General features: G+C 41.6%; 1 protein-coding gene across 8 annotated transcripts in view; it reads left to right on the forward strand.

The window, feature by feature from the left end:
* Window positions 1-572: 572 nt before the first annotated feature.
* Window positions 573-17,706, forward strand: part of LOC147079368 (RNA polymerase-associated protein CTR9 homolog) — a 28,325-nt gene continuing 11,191 nt past the window's right edge. The window contains exons 1-3 of one of the 8 annotated variants that reach the window (XM_085940410.1): window positions 576-833; window positions 13,419-13,918; window positions 14,125-14,901. The gene's annotated coding sequence lies outside the window, so the exon portion shown is untranslated. Of the gene's footprint in view, window positions 9,734-13,418; window positions 13,919-13,951; window positions 14,902-17,706 lie in introns of those variants that run through there. The other 7 variants (XM_085940428.1, XM_085940397.1, XM_085940403.1 and 4 more) reach the window with 7 other exon arrangements.

Below are 17,706 nucleotides of genomic sequence, written 5' to 3' on the forward strand. Positions count from 1 at the left end.
AAGTTACAATATATAGAGCACTATAATGCCAGAATAATTATCAAACAACATTTCCAATACATAACAATATAAATAAATCAATTGAATACAATCGATTAACATTCGACATATTAATAATATGTCGAACGTAATAATTTTATTCATGAGATCAACAGAACTGTCAAATGGTACCTATACAACATTATTCTACAAAACTGTTTCGACGGGTCAATTGCAGGCTTAATAATAATTTTTCTGGATAAATACTCTTTTCCTACATCTTTCAGCTTCTTAGCTTTGATATTTTTCCAGTTTAAAACATTAGATGTCCGTTTTCTTCCTTTATTCAAGTGAATTATACCACGCTCCGTGATATTGACGGACGCCGACGCCGTTTTGACAATAATGAAAGGAGTTTTACCTACCATTAAAACTCTTATTATTCGAATTTGACTTTGAAGTCCTTGAGATAGGGTTTGCTCTTTCTTCTTCGCGTGAGGATATATTCTACTAATTTATTTTTCTTTTTCTTGTCGTTGGTCATTTCTCCGTTTTCATTTACTGGTCATACCCGCGCGTCTGTTTTTTATGTATAAAGTTTGGCATCACTTTGTTCATTATGGATTTGACACTTACTTTGTTTACGTGTTGCTTCTGACAGTTCATTCTAACTATCAAAATAATTATCTTGGACGAACGTTAAGTGAACGTTAAGTGATCAGTGATTATGGCGCAACATCTGAATGACCGTGAGGAGGATATTCTAAAAGCAATGGACACCAGACGGCGCAGCAGAACTGCTACAGGAGGAAAAGTTCAACGTACCAGCGTCGATTAAGATGCTGATGTTTGAGGTATCCTCGTTACGTACCTTATTTCAGCAGGGGGACCGGCAAGGAGTGGCACAACGCCCAAAAAACAATTCTTGGCGGCCCCTACGGTCGTAGAGTTAGGTCTAAATGACAAGTTGCGTCGGTGCGACCACTCGTGATCAGCTAACCATCTGACGAAAAGGACCATCGCGGCCCTCCAGAATGCGATTTTTTCCCAACGGGACAGCTTCTGAAAGGGTATGCAAGGGTTAGTGGATTGGGCAACTAATCCTCAAAACAATTGGTAAAAATAATAGCCGTAGCCCGCATACCTTTTGTGCGGATACCACCATTGGTAAGTCCTTCTTTACTTTTACGGAAAGATTTTCAAACGCAACAATCAGCAGCGGTCACTCTCCAGATCGAGGACTTAAAGAACTCAGGGGTTCTAGAAGAAGCGGGTCAAACCCCTGGTTTTTCTCTTTACCCTGTTTCTGATCAAGAAAGAAGACGGGGCCCTATGCCCTGTTTTCAACCGAAAGCGTTTGAATGCGTTCCTACAGCCAAGGCCATTCAAACTAATTCACCATTACGAGGTTCCAGCCGTCTTACAAACCCATCCAATCCGAGAAACAGTCTCGATTCAGGTGGAATACAGGATAACCTTCCTACAGTCTTTAGGATGGTTTATAAATATTAAAAGATCCTGTCTGAACCCAAGCCAACAATGAGGGTCCCTGGACATCACGTAGGACACACACAACAAGCGGGGGTTTCTGTCGCCGGAGAAGTGTGTAGCACTCCGTCACCATCAGCTGCTAATGCAGGTACAAAAAGGCAGTTGGTCCCCCAGACAGGCACATATCCAATCCCTTCTGGGGCGACTCAACCTCACATCCTACCTCCATGAGGAAGGTTGCATTGCCGACGGCTACAACGCTCCAGTCATCAATATGGTCGAGGTCCCATCCTCGCCAATTGATGACGATCCCACCACAGGCCCAACGGGACATCATGTGGTGGCTGTAGGCGATAGGATCCTCAGAGTTGACATAACGCAGGAAAAGGCAGTTGGTCCCTCAGACAGGCACATATCCAATCCCTTCTGGGGCGACTCAACTTTACATCCTACCTCCACGAGGAAGGTTGTATTGCCGACGGCTACAAAGCTCCAGTCATCAATATGGCCGAGGTCCCATCCTCGCTAATTGATGACAATCCCACCACAGGCCCAACGGGACATCTTGTGGTGGCCCTAGGCGATAGGATCCTCAGATTTGACACAACGCAGTTACAAAAAGGCAGTTGGTCCCTCAGGTAGGCACATGTTCAATCCCTTCTGGGGCGACTTAACTTCGCATCCTACCTCCACGAGGAAGATTGCATTGCCGACGGCTACAAAGCTCCAGTCATCAAAATTGTCGAGGTCCCATTCTCGCCAATAGACGACAATCCCACCACAGGCCTAACAGGACATCATGTGGTGGCTCCAGGTGATAGGCTCCTCAGAGTTGACACACATCAATCACCTCCTGACGACAGATGCGTCTGACACAGGCTAGGTAGCCCAACTGAATGAACACACCTATCAGGTACGTGGAAACAAGACCAGTTAGCATGGCATGGCATTCCAACAGGAAGGAGATGTTTGCAATTCAATCTCAGATACAATCAATCATAGGATCAGATCTGCTTCTGCAGACAGACAACAAAACAGTGGTGGCATACATCAACAACGAGGGCGGCACAAAATCTGTCACCCTCCCAAACCTATGCCGACAGATACTAGTATTTACCAGTCGAACCAACATCACGTTTACTGCACAATACTTCCGCAGAAATTACAACTGCGTGGCAGATCATCTCTCCCGCAGACAAATCATTCCCGAATGGCACCTCATCAACACCGCAACCACCCCCCTGTTTCAAAGATGGGGTGTTCCCGAGGTGGATTTTTTCGCAAGCGAAACAGCACATGTCATTGCAACGTATGTGTCACGAGACGGTACAGACAGTGGCGCGCTGTTTCACGACGCCTTCAGCCGAGTGTAAGACTTTAGATTGGCGTGGATATTTCCCCCACCAAACATCCTTTCACGAGTCCTAGCGCACCTGAACTCAGCAAGAGGGAAGTACTCACTAGTGGCACCAAGCTGGAAACAATGCTTATACAATGCCTCACCTACATACGACACTAGTTGGTATGGAGACCAACGGTCCACCTCCAAGGACCCGGGACCTGTCCCTTTAACTATGGATAATTTCGGGTGGGGTGGAAATAACATCAAATTGAATGGTGGAAGAAAGGGCACTTCTTACTTCCAGATGGCGGCCTTCGACTCTAAAAATAAACCAGCTTGGAACAAATGGAAGACAATGACATGGGTAACATGAACCTAATGGATCATAATAGCCCTCAACCAATGGAATTGGCCAGATACCTAGGCTACATGCACAACATGGAGGGTTTGTCGTACATAACCATCCTGGTGCATAAGTCAGCCATAGCCACATTTTGCAAACCGATTATCATTGTAGATATCAGCATCAACGTGGTAGTACAACACAATATGTTACAGGAAATTTCGGTTATGATAACTGAAAATATGAAACCCATCAAACCACCGGTTTGGGATCCAGGACGAGTGGTAGATCATCTTAGGAAAACAACACCGGTGGAGTACAACTTATTCGAAACCTCTCGCAGGACAGCCACCTACTCGGCTGCTTCTCGCATCGGGACGAAGGGTTCATGACCTCACACTACTCAGTAATAGTAGACAATGGATTAGTGGAAAAAAGTGGCCACAAATTGTATGGCCAATGTTTGGCTCAAATACAGATACCGCCAAGCATCGTCAATCGGAATGGAAGCTAAGCGCTTCCACGTGTCAAAACATCGACCCAGTATTCTGGTTACGGAAACTCGTCTGCATGTCAAACCCAGGGGTCGAAATGGACCGGAACGCACCGGAGCGCCGTTCCGGTTCGTGAAATCTGTAAAGTTATCGCCCCGTCTCGTGGACAAAATAATTTGACCGTCCGAGCTAGATATGCCATATAATAAAAAAAAAAAAAAAAAAAAAAAAAAAATCTAGCACACTTATGTTTATAAAATACACATAAAATTTGATAACCATGTTAATTTTCGAGCGCTCCGGTTTGTAATCTTTTCCATTTCGAGCGCTGGTCAAACCCAAAGAGAGGGGAAGGTCGGTATATTTCGGAATTATTTATATCTTCAAGAGGATCACCAAAACCAACCACCAGGACAGTTATAGGGAATTGGATATGGTCAGTACTGTTGGAAGCAGGGGTACAAGAACCACCAGGCAGTGTCCGCTCAGTGGTGGCTTCCTTAAACTGTAAATATACCCAATAGATGATATTTTAAAGAGAGGTAACTGGCGTAGTGAGTCGACATTTCACGACAACTACCAGAGAACGATGGATACACCACCATCAGAAGGGGAAAAGAACCCATTAACTTCTCTATTCAACATATACATGGAAAGTCACGATGGTCTATACCTCGTCAATGAATCATTGTCACATACAGGAATTTGGCATACCCAACACCAGGTGATAACAAACAGATATCTCAAGGACTTCAAAGTCAAATTCGAATAATGAAAGGAGTTTTACCTACCAATAAAACTCTTATTATTCATGTTGACTTTGAAGTCCAGGTAACTTCTACCTGGTTCCTTGAGTCATATCATAATGAACAAAGTGATGCCAAACTTTATACATAAAAAACAGACGCGCGGGTATGACCAGTAAATGAAAACGGAGAAATGACCAACGACAAGAAAAAGAAAAATAAATTAGAAGAATATATCCTCACGCGAAGAAGAAAGAGCAAACCCTATCTCAAGGACTTCAAAGTCAACATGAATAATAAGAGTTTTATTGGTAGGTAAAACTCCTTTCATTATTCTTGTTGACTCTGAAGTCCCTTGAGATGAGGTCCATTTACCTGGATCACCCAATGTTAAAACTCCAACTTTTTTTGGGTGCATTTGTTTGTGCATCGTTAGTGCACGTTTGTGCACGATTTTTTTTCGTTTGTGCACAATAACCGAAAAATTCCAATTTAAAATTGGGTGTTCCAGCTAAACGTTGGGTCACCCAATGTTGAAATTTCAACTTTTTTTGTGTGCATTCGTTTGTGCATCGTTAGTGCACGTTTGTGCACGTGTTTCTTTCGTTTGTGCACGCACATTAAGTGCTCGGACGTGGTGGATTGGCGGGCACGGGGCGGCGGCGGTGCGGGCAACTCAAACGTATGTACACGTCTCGACGTGTCCGTAGACAGTGCGCGGGGACGGGTGTTCGCGCGTGTTGTTTTGGCGCGTGTAGCTTGGCGCAGACAAGATCGTACATGCGGCGGGCTCTTCCCATACTGCGCGCATAGAGATGTCCGCACTGAATGGACGGGCTCCAACGCGGGAAACGAGCGAGCAGCGGGTGTCTCAAACCATCATGAGCTTACCGCGCGCGTCAGGTGCATTTGTGGTATTATCTTCGCAAAGCATAGATAGTGCGAAGTGATGTAAAATAGGTATATTATAATTTTGCACTTTTTACTATAGGGGCAAGTTGTGTTCCTCTGGACGATTGTTCCTCTGGACAGTGGTGTTTTCTCGTAAACGGGTAATCATATTTTTCTTCTTTCAACACATTCGAATGCACATTTTTACACCAGGCAAAACTGTCCTGACGTTTAGTCTCATGTCTCAAAGTGAAAGACAATCATAGTGTTTGTCTTTTTTTCAATGAAAAAGTAAGTATTTTTGTTTATTATCAAGTGACTTTTTTATTGTAAAGAAGCCTTGTGTATGGCACTATTTAATGTCACACAATAGTGTATTGTTTTAGAATGCTTTAGAGCTCATTACCTCTTTGATAACTTAACTCCAAAAAGTATAACATTAAAAACCGTTAAAAATAGCCATGTCATGTTCCTCTGGACAAATATTTGATTGTTCCTCTGGTCGTGTCCAGAGGAACAATGCATCATATTTTTATGAACAAAGTAACTTAATCTCTACCCAGTTCATATTAAAGTGTCACGCAGCAAACTTGGAAAGACACGGGATCACCTCGTGGATCATAACTTACTGACAATATGTCGTAAGCAATTTTAAGTAACAGGTAACGCTCCTCTCAACGATGCTATTTTTAAAGAAGATGATTTTTTATCAGCATTACGTTAAAGATCCTCCGCAAAATCTTGAACCAATTATAATAAACCAACAGGAGGATGGCTTGATTTCAGTCATAGAAACAAAGAATTCTGAGTCAATCAAAGTTGCTCAGATGCCAACTGAGCAGGTGCACGAGACATTTTATTCTTACCTCGAGTTGCAGGAAAATGTTGCATACAAGCAAATTACCTGAAATAGTTAGTCCTTACCTAAAAGCACCCCCAAAGAAAATCGTAAGTGGAAGTAAACCAGGAAAATCCCGGATCAATATCGGTGTGTTAGTCAATACTAACACACCAGAGAAAAATGCATTAATATCAGTGACATTGAAAAGAAGCATAAAAAAGGAATCTAAAAACAAAATTATACGGGATATATTAAGCTAAAACTTAATCTGAAAAAGGAATACAATTATTGATTCTTTCGATCTCGGTATCAGCCAAATGCCACAAAACATGCATCGAGAGATCTTAAGTAATGAGTTAATGGTTACTTGTAGCATTTGTAAAAGGTTGTGTACTGAACCTATCGTACCTAGTAAAATGTGATTGATACATGCCAGTAATACGTTCATAGGTCATGTATTGCTAAGAATCACAGAGAAAATATACCAGGGAGTGACGTGAAGGTTTTATTGTGTGTGAAAAGTGTAATATTTGAAATAATGAATCGGACAAATCTTTTAGTAGTGAGTGTCAATAATTGCAGATGTACTTACAAAGACATCAAATTTGACTATGTTTGTCTCATTAAATAGTACCTACTTATGTATAACAAAAATGTATCATTTTTATTGTCAATTTAAATAAAAATATTTTGAGTAATACCTAAATATCGTTTTATTCCAAGGTTAAAAATGATTGATTTTGTGTTGTCCAGAGGAACAACACTGTCCAGAAGAACATGACCCTATGTCCAGAGGAACATACATGGGTATGTTCCTCTGGACAATTTAGAGGTTTTTATAAAAGTGTCTATATCTCGCTTATTGAAAAACATTCACTGAAAAAAAAAAAAAAAAGTGATGCATCATTTATCTGAGCTCAAAATAATTTAATCTTTTTTTCTAATTTTTGTATAGTTTTTGAGAAAAAAAATCAGGAAAGCTTAAAACTGGAGATTGTCCAGAGGAACACAACTTGCCCCTATAAATAATATTAAGTATATGTAAAAATAATATGTTTAAATTTCAATAATTCTTAACACACATACTTATAATATTGTATACTTATCTTACTTATATTTATAAAGGTACTTAAAAAATGTTTTTTTTTGTATATAATTATTCAATATTCTTTCTCATTTATCTCTTTATCTAATTTCTCTGTATTTTATGTTCTTCTTGCTTTATATATTGTTAGGCTTAACTATATTATAATTTATATGGAAACTTTGCTGGTTGCAATATCTTTTTTCTAGTCTATTTTATACATATTTGTAATCTATGTAAATGTTTGTTTTCCTTAATTAAAAAAATATAAACACAATAAAAATTAAATATATTAAGTAGGTACGTCATTTCCATCCTAGAGCCGGGGTGCAAAGTTATGAAGCGTATACTCTACACCTACATTCATTCACACCTTAAGAACCCAAAAGTCATTTTTAAACTAAGTTTCCTTATAATTATATTATCCAATATATTATCAAAATATAATATCAACCAAGGGTACTTGATGGAATTTAAATTTAAATTAATAAAAATATAAATTTAACAAATAAACAGGAATTAACTGTATTAGATGACAGTGTGTATTCACCATTGGTAGTGTTTGAAGATGCCGAAAGGCGATATTCGGATCGCAAAAAATGGCTCAAAAAGAATAGTAAAAACCTTCAGTCAATTAGAATATACTTAATCAAATATTTGCTCATGTTACTCTTATTAGAAAAATTTGTCTGGTTGTTCCCGCAGTTTCTTGTATAAGTTATAAAATTCTTCTGTTAAAGTGCTTTCCATATTGATTTCATTGTCCCCATATTTTGCTGCAAAGTTTTGCCATTTCAAATTGTAGTTTTCCAGCAAAAACTTTTCTGTGTTTATGGTTTCCTATCCCTGATTTGACGCTGAAAACGACCGGACGCGCGCGGGCTACTACGGACACTCTACCCGTGCCCGTCCTCGCGCCTATTCCGCGTATTACACGCCCCATGACTACGGCCAAGCGCTAAGGGGGTTATTCGCATTTCAATTTGGGTGACCCAGCTAAATGCTGGATACTTGTGTCACTAAACTTAGATTTTTTTCAAAATTTAAATTGTAAACACTAGTGCGTTGGTAGTAAACGTTAGTGCACGATTTTTTTTTGCCTTTTAATCTGTATTCAGCGCGCTATTTAATTTTTAAGTTTGTATGCAAAACCTGACTGCGTGGGTTTAAAAATATTTTTTTTAGTGAAATCTCTTGTCGCATAGGTAATGCGCAATTCTGCATACTTTTTTTATTTTTTTCTCATATAGTGCGTGAGATATTTGATATGAAATATTTGATGAACGTTAAGTCGAACCACCCAACACACTTTTTAAACTTTTTATTAGATCATCAATTTGTCTATTATTGGCTTACGTTTGTGCACGTGCTTTTTTTGATTTCGAGATTATATCTTGAGAGATATTATTTTTTTAAATTTAGTGACTTGATACTTGAACTATTAAATTCAGCTTAAAATTGTTTTGTTAGGTGCATACAATTACATATATTTTTTAAAAAATTTAACATGATTTTTCAATTTTTTATCTCTTACATTAAGCTATAAATTTGATTTTGAATTGCCGTCAAGTTTTAACATCAAACATTTTTTTTCCACATTTTTTAAATGCACAGCTTTGAGTAATTTAATTACATGATTTTTCATGTATTTTGTATTGTTTTTCCATGTAAATTACGCGAAAAATTCCTATTTTTCCATTTTCACTAAGTACCCTGTCAAAATATCCCGAACAAAAACAACCGCATCCGTTTGGAAGATCCAGTCAACAGAGTCTCGCATAAAAGCCAAAACGGTGTATGCTCTCTAAATATTTCGGTTTATAATAGATTTCTTAAAATTAATATTTTGTATACTCAAAAGTGTCAAAATTAAAAAAAAATCATTATTAAACTTAAAATTTGTCTTTTTATTTATGATTTTGAATGGATCAATTTTAATTTCATAAGCAAAAACGCAGTAAATAATAATTATACTTACCTACTGTTTTTAACTTATGATCCGGAATAAAAAATAAATAAGTTATAATACAATAATTAGGTTGGTATGCATATTTTTTAAAAATGCAATGTATTTTTATGCAACGATGTTTTCTTCAAAAGAAGCGCGGAGAGAGCGCGGAACATCGTATTGACCAACTTCACAGAAGGAAGAAAAAACTGTTTTAAAATAAAACGGACTGGTTTAGGAAATTTGAAAAACACTTTTAGTATGTATTTAAATGTTATAAATGAGTAAATGAAAGGAGTTTTACCTACCAATAAAACTCTTATTATTCATGTTGACTTTGAAGTCCTTGAGATAGGGTTTGCTCTTTCTTCTTCGCGTGAGGTTATATTCTACTAATTTATTTTCCTTTTTCTTTTCGATGGTCATTCTCCCCTTTTTATTTACTGGTCATACCCGCTCGCCTTTTTTATGTAGGGAGTTTGGCATTCCTTTGTTTTCATTATGATATGGCTCAAGGAACCAGGTAGAAGTTACCTGGACTTCAAAGTCAACATGAATAATAAGAGTTTTATTGGTAGGTAAAACTCCTTTCATTATTCGAATTTGACTTTGAAGTCCTTGAGATATCTGTTTGTTATCACCTGGTGTTGGGTATGCCAAATTCCTGTATGTGACAATGATTCATTGACGAGGTATAGACCATCGTGACTTTCAATGTATATAGTTGAATAGAGGAGTTAATGGGTTCTTTTCCCCTTCTGATAGTGGTGTGTCCATCGTTCTCTGGTAGTTGTCGTGAAATGTCGACACTACGCCAGTTACCTCTCTTTAAGATATCATCTATTGGGTATATTTACTGTTTAAGGAAGCCACCACTGAGCGGACACTGCCTGGTGGTTCTTGTACACCTGCTTCCAACAGTACTGACCTTATCCAATTCCCTATAACTGTCCTGGTGGCTAGTTTTGGTGGTTCTCTTGAAGATATAAATAATTCCGAAATATCCTTCCTCTCTCCTTGGGTTTGACATGCAGACGAGTTTCCGTAACCAGAATACTGGGTCGATGTTTTGACACGTGGAAGCGCTTAGCTTCCATTCCGATTGACAATGCTTGGCGGTATCTGTCTTTGCGCAAAACATTGGCCATACAATTATGTGATCACCTTTATCCACTAATCCATTGTCTACTATTACTGAGTAGTGTGAGGTCATAAACCCTTCGTCCCGATGCGAGAAGCAGCCGAGTAGGTAGCTGTCCTACGAGACATTTCGAATAGGTTGTACTCCACCGGTGTTGTTTTCCTAAGATGATCTACCACTCGTCCTGGATCCCAAACCGGTGGTTTGACAGGTTTCGTTTTGTGTACCGAAATTGCTTGTAACATATTGTGTTGTACTAGGTACCACGTTGATGCTGATATCTACAATGATAATCGGTTTGCAAAATGTGGCTATGGCTGACTTATGCACCAGGATGGTGTTGTACGACAAACCCTCCATGTTGTGCAAGTAGCCTAGGTATCTGGCCAATTCCATTGGTTGAGGGCTATTATGATCCATTAGGTTCATGTTACACCATGTCATTGTCTTCCATTTGTTCCAAGCTGGTTGTAAATTGTTAGAGTCGAAGGCCGCCATTTGGAAGCAAGGAGTGCCCTTTCTTCCACCATTCAATTTGATGTTATTTCACCCCACCCGAAATAACCCTTGTTAAAGGGACAGGTCCTGGGTCCTTGGAGGTGGACGGTTGGTCTCCATACCTACTAGTGTCGTATGTAGGTGAGGCATTGTATAAGGAGGTACTGTCGCCCTTTTTCGTAAGTCCACTTCCCAAAAGCATTGTTTCCAGCTCGGTGCCACTAGTAAGTACTTCCCTTTTTCTGAGTTCAGGTGCGCTAGGACTCGTGAAAGTAAGTTTGGTGGGGGGAATATCCACGCAAGTCCTATACTCGGCTGAAGGCATCGTGAAACAGCGCGCCACTGTCTGTAATGTCTCGTGACACATACGTTGCAACGACATCTGCTGTTTCGCTTGCGAAAAAATCCACCTCGGAAACACCCCATCTTTGAAACAGGGGGGTGGTTGCGGTGTTGATGAGGTGCCACTCGGGAATGAGTTGTCTGCGGGAGAGATGATCTGCCACACAGTTGTAATTTCTGCGGAAGTCTTGTGCAGTAAACGTGATGTTAGCTCGACTGGTAAATACTAGTATCTGTCGGCATAGGTTTAGGAGGGTGACAGATTTTGTGCCGGCCTCGTTGTTGATGTATGCCACCACTGTTTTGTTGTCTGTCTGCAGAAGCAGATCTGATCCTATGATTGATTGTAACCGAGATTGAATGGCAAACATTTCCTTCATGTTGGAATGCCATGCCATGCTAACTGGTCTTGTTCCCACGTACCTGATAGGTGGTGTTCATTCAGTTGGGCTCCTTAGCCTGTGTCGGCTGCATCTGTCGTCAGGAAGTGATTGAATGTCGTTCTGTGTGTCAACTATGAGGAGCCTATCACCTGGAGCCACCACATGATGTCCTGTTAGGCCTGTGGTGGGATTGTCGCCTATTGGCGAGAATGTGACCTCGACAATATTGATGACTGGAGCTTTGTAGCCGTCGGCAATGCAACCTTCCTCGTGGAGGTAGGATGAGAAGTTAAGTCGCCCCCAGAAGGGATTGAACATGTGCTTGCCTGAGGGACCAACTGCCTTTTTGTACCTGCATTGTGTCAAATCTGAGGATCCTATCGCCTAGGGCCACCACATGATGCCCTGTTGGGCCTGTGGTGGGATTGTCATCAATTGGCGAGGATGGGACCTCGGCCATATTGATGACTGGAGCGTTGTAGCCATCGGCAATACAACCTTCCTCGTGGAGGTAGGGTGTGAAGTTGAGTCGCCCCAGAAGGGATTGGATATGTGTCTGTCTGAGGGACCAACTGCTTTTTTGTACCTGCGTTGTCAACTATGAGGATCCTATCGCCTAAAGCCACCACATGATGTCCTGTTGGGCCTGTGGTGGGATTGTCATCAATTGGCGAGGATGGGACCTCGGCCATATTGATGACTGGAGCGTTGTAGCCGTCGGCAATGCAACCTTCCTCGTGGAGGTAGGATGTGAAGTTGAGTCGCCTCAGAAGGGATTGGATATGTGCCTGTCTGAGGGACCAACTGCCTTTTTGTACCTGCATTAGCTGATGGTGACGGAGTGCTACACACTTCTCCGGCGACAGAAACCTCCGCTTGTGTGTGTCCCACGTGATGTCCAGGAACCCTCATTGGCTTGGGTTCAGACAGGGTCTTTTAATGTTAATTAACCACCCTAAAGACTGTAGGAAGGTTATCCTGTATTCCACCTGAACCGAGACCGTTTCTCGGATTGGTTGGCCACTAAGAAGTCGTCTGGTAAGTGAATATTCTCAGCCATTCTTTCGTAGGAATTCGGCGACCTAATTGGTCAGGGATGCAAACATAATCGGAGCGGCTGACAGCACGAACGGGAGACACATGAATTGTAGGAGCTCCCCTTGGTAGTCTAGTCGAACGAATCGACGATGTTGAGAAGCCATGGGTACCTGGAGGTATGCCTGGCTTAGATCTATGATTACTAGCCAGTCTTCTGTTTGTAAGACGGCTGGAACCTCGTAATGGTGAAGTTGTTTGAATGGCTTTGGCTGTAGGAACGCATTCAAACGCTTTCGGTTGAAAACAGGGCATAGGGTCCCGTTTTGTTTCTTGATCAGAAACAGGGTTGAGAGAAAACTGGGGGTTGGACCCGCTTCTTCTAGAACCCCTGAGTTCTTTAAGGGCTCGATCTCGAGAGTGACCTCTGCTGATTGTTGCGTTTGAAATTCTTTCCGTAAAAGTAAAGAAGGACTTACCAATGGTGGTGTCCGCACAAAAGGTGTCGGGCTACGGCTATTATTTTTTTACCAATGTTGGGGGGGGGGGTACACTACGCCATCCAGCTCCCCGAAAGTCTCCTAGGCGGCCCCCAATGTTGTTGGTCGTTCAGATGCGGTCACCTCCGCTTAGAGAACGGATCCCTGGTGGAGCCCGTACCTCCGATGGAGAACTCCCTTCCCACAGGACGTGCCTCCCGAGTGAAGGTATCCTTTCGGTAAGGATCTGAGTCATGTTCTCGCAAATTTTATTATTCGTTGTCCCCAAAACCCTCTTCGATTTTTTGGTACAGGCCCATCGCTGTTATGATGTTTTGAGGAATGGTTGCCCAATCCACTAACCCTTGCATACCCTTACAGAAGCTGTCCCGTTGGGAAAACATCGTATTCTGGAGGGCCGCGATGGTCCTCTCCGTCAGATGGTTAGTTGATGACGAGTGGTCGCACCGACGCAACTTGTCATATAGACCAACTCTACGACCGTAAGGGCCGCCAAGAATTATTTTTTGGGCGTTGTGCCACTCCTTGCCGGTCCCCCTGCTGAAATAAGGTACGTAACGAGGATACCTCAAACATCAGCATCTTAATCGATGCTCGTAGGTACGTTGAACTTTTCCTCCTGTAGCAGTCCTGCTTCGCCGTCTGATGTCCATTGCTTTTAGAATATCCTCCTAACTTCAGATGTTGCGCCACAATCACTGATCACTTAACGTTCACTTAACTATCACTTAACGTTCGTTCAAGATAATTTTTTTTAATAGTTAGAATGAACTGTCAGCGCAACATGTAAACTATAAGAAAGCCAAATCCATAATGAAAACAAAGGAATGCCAAACTCCCTACATAAAAAAGGCGAGCGGGTATGACCAGTAAATAAAAAGGGGAGAATGACCAACGAAAAGAAAAAGGAAAATAAATTAGTAGAATATAACCTCACGCGAAGAAGAAAGAGCAAACCCTATCTCAAGGACTTCAAAGTCAAATTCGAATAATCTGGTCATTTTTACAAAATATTTATTAACATAGAATATAGAGGAGTTATATGGTTTGCTTTTGTTTTTTTGAGATTTGAGCTGGGAGTTACAATGTTTGAATTAAAATAAACAGTACCAAGTTTTACAGTATATATTGCTTGTCTACATTATGTTGGAAAATTTGATAAAATCGCATAAATAGGGGTAATAAGCATCACATAAATATAAATGAACGAAATAATATTTAATTCATTTTAATTTTCGAGTTAGATTTCAAATGACAGATTATTATAAAATTAGTGATAATCAGCCACCATACTAACTTGTTTTCAAGAACTGAAGGTATTCTTACTTATTTTATTTTATTTCATGCCTTTCTTGATATAGTTGAGGGGAGGATGCAAATAATTTTGGTTGCATAATAGTACTTTAATTTAATCGTACAGGGAGCTCTTGCTATTCTTCACTAAAACGCAGTTTGAAATTAATATTTCCATTTATTAGATCCATTATATTGCAGTGCTCGAATATAAGTCATTAGTTTTAACCTAATACTGGAGCAATATTTTTTTTGTTAAATATAATGAAAGGAGTTTTACCTACCAATAAAACTCTTATTATTCATGTTGACTTTGAAGTCCTTGAGATAGGGTTTGCTCTTTCTTCTTCGCGTGAGGATATATTCTACTAATTTATTTTCCCTTTTCTTGTCGTTGGTCGTTCCTGTTTTTATTTACTGGTCATACCCGCGCGTAAATTTTTTATGTATGTAATTTGGGATTCTTTTGTCTTCATTATGATATGACTCAAGGAACCAGGTAGAAGTTACCTGGACTTCAAAGTCAACATGAATAATAAGAGTTTTATTGGTAGGTAAAACTCCTTTCATTATTCGAATTTGACTTTGAAGTCCTTGAGATATCTGTTTGTTATCACCTGGTGTTGGGTATGCCAAATTCCTGTATGTGACAATGATTCATTGACGAGGTAAAAGACCATCGTGACTTTCCATGTATATGGTTGAATAGAGAAGTTAATGGGTTCTTTTCCCCTTCTGATGGTGGTGTATCCATCGTTCTCTGGTAGTTGTCGTGAAATATTGACTCACTACGCCAGAATAATACTGGGTCGATGTTTTGACACGTGGAAGCGCTTAGCTTCCATTCCGATTGACGATGCTTGGCGGTATTTGTATTTGCGCCAAACATTGGCCATACAATTATGTAGTCACGTTTTTCCACCAATCCATTGTCTACTATTAGTAGTGTGAGGCCATGAACCCTTCGTCCCGATGCGAGAAGCAGCCGAGTAGGTAGCTGTCCTGCGAGAGGTTTCGAATAGGTTGTACTCCACCGGTGTTGTTTTCCTAAGATGATCTACCACTCGTCCTGGATCCCAAACCGGTGGTTTGACGGGTTTCGTTTTATGTACCGAAATTGCCTGTAACATATTGTGTTGTACTACCACGTTGATGCTGATATCTACAATGATAATCGGTTTGCAAAAAGTGGTTATGGCTGACTTATGCACCAGGATGGTGTTGTACGACAAACCCTCTTTGTTGTGCATGTTGCCTAGGTATCTGGCCAATTCCATTCGTTGAGGGCTATTATGATCCATTAGGTTCTTGTTACTCATGTCATTGTCTTCCATTTGTTCCAAGCTGGTTTGTAAGTTTTTAGAGTCTAAGGCCGCCATCTGAAAGTAAGGAGTGCCCTTTCTTCCACCATTCAATTTGATGTTATTTCCACCCCACCCGAAATTAGCCATAGTTAAAGGAACAGGTCTTGGGTCCTTGGAGGTGGACGGTTGGTCTCCATACCTACTAGTGTCGTATGTAGGTGCGGCATTGTATAAGGAGGTACTATCGCCCTTTTTCGTAAGTCCACTCCCCAAAAGCATTATTTCCAGCTCGGTGCCACTAGTAAGTACTTCCCTTTTTCTGAGTTCAGGTGCGCTAGGACTCGTGAAATTAAGTTTGGTGGGGGAAATATTCACGCCAATCTGAAGTCACACACTCGGCTGAAGGCGTCGTGAAACAGCGCGCCACTGTCTGTAACGTCTCGTGACACATACGTTGCAATGACATGTGCTGTTTCGCTTGCGAATAAATCCACCTCGGGAACAGAAACAGGGGGGTGGTTGCGGTGTTGATGAGGTGCCATTCGGGAATGAGTTGTCTGCGGGAGAGATGATCTGCCACGCAGTTGTGTATAATGTAGTAAACATGATGTTGGCTAGACTGGTAAATACTAGTGTCTGTCGGCATAGGTTTAGGAGGGTGACAGATTTTGTGCCGCCCTCGTTGTTGATGTATGGCACCACTGTTTTGTTGTCTGTCTGCAGAAGCAGAACTGATCCTATGATTGATTGTACCTGAGATTGAATTGCAAACATTTCCTTCCTGTTGGAATGCCATGCCATGGTAACTGGTCTTGTTCCCACGTACCTGATAGGTGGTGTTCATTCAGTTGGGCTCCCTAGCCTGTGTCAGCTGCGTCTGTCATCAGGAAGTGATTGATGTGTGTCAACTCTGAGGAGCCTATCACCTGGAGCCACCACATGATGTCCTGTTAGGCCTGTGGTGGGATTGTCGTCTATTGGCGAGAATGGGACCTCGACAATATTAATGACTGGAGCTTTGTAGCCGTCGGCAATGCAACCTTCCTCGTAGAGGTAGGATGCGAAGTTAAGTCGCCCCAGAAGGGATTGGATATGTGCCTGTCTGAGGGAGCAACTGCCTTTTTGTACCCGCGTTGTGTCAAATCTGAGGATCCTTTCGCCTAGAGCCACCACATGATGTCCTGTTGGGCCTGTGGTGGGATTGTCATCAATTAGCGAGGATGGGACCTCGGCCATATTGATGACTGGAGCGTTGTAGCCGTCGGCAATACAACCTTCCTCGTGGAGGTAGGATGTGAAGTTGAGTCGCCCCAGAAGGGATTGGATATGTGCCTGTCTGAGGGACCAACTGCCTTTTTGTACCTGCGTTATGTCAACTCTGAGGATCCTATCGCATAGAGCCACCACGTGATGTCCCGTTGGGCCTGTGGTGGGATTGTCATCAATTGGCGAGGATGGGACCTCGGCCATATTGATGACTGGAGCGTTGTAGCCGTCGGCAATGCAACCTTCCTCGTGGAGGTAGGATGTGAAGTTGAGTCGCCCCAGAAGGGATTGGATATGTGCCTGTCTGAGGGACCAACTGCCTTTTTGTACCTGCATTAGCAGATGGTGACGGAGTGCTACACAATTCTCCGGCGACAGGAACCTCCGCTTGGTGTGTGTGTCCTACGTGATGTCCAGGGACCCTCATTGTTGGCTTGGGTTCAGACAGGATCTTTTAATATTTATTAACCACCCTAAAGACTGTAGGAAGGTTATCCTGTATTCCACCTGAACCGAGACTGTTTCTCGTATTGGTTGGCTACTAAGAAGTCGTCTAGGTAAGTGAATATTCTCAGCCATTCTTTCGTAGGTGTTCGGCGACCCAATTGGTCAGGGATGCCAACATAATCGGAGCGGTTGGCAGCACGAACGGGAGTCACGTGAATTGTAGGAGCTCCCCTTGATAGGCTAGTCGAACAAATCGACGATGTTGAGAAGCCATTGGTACCTGGAGGGACGCCTGGCTTAGGTCTATTATTACTAGCCAGTCTTCTGTTTGTAAGACG

This window comes from Rhyacophila brunnea, unplaced genomic scaffold (genome assembly GCF_057557595.1).
Source record: "Rhyacophila brunnea isolate RB1 unplaced genomic scaffold, BYU_Rbru_1.0 scaffold_1, whole genome shotgun sequence".
NCBI lineage: Eukaryota > Metazoa > Arthropoda > Insecta > Trichoptera > Rhyacophilidae > Rhyacophila > Rhyacophila brunnea.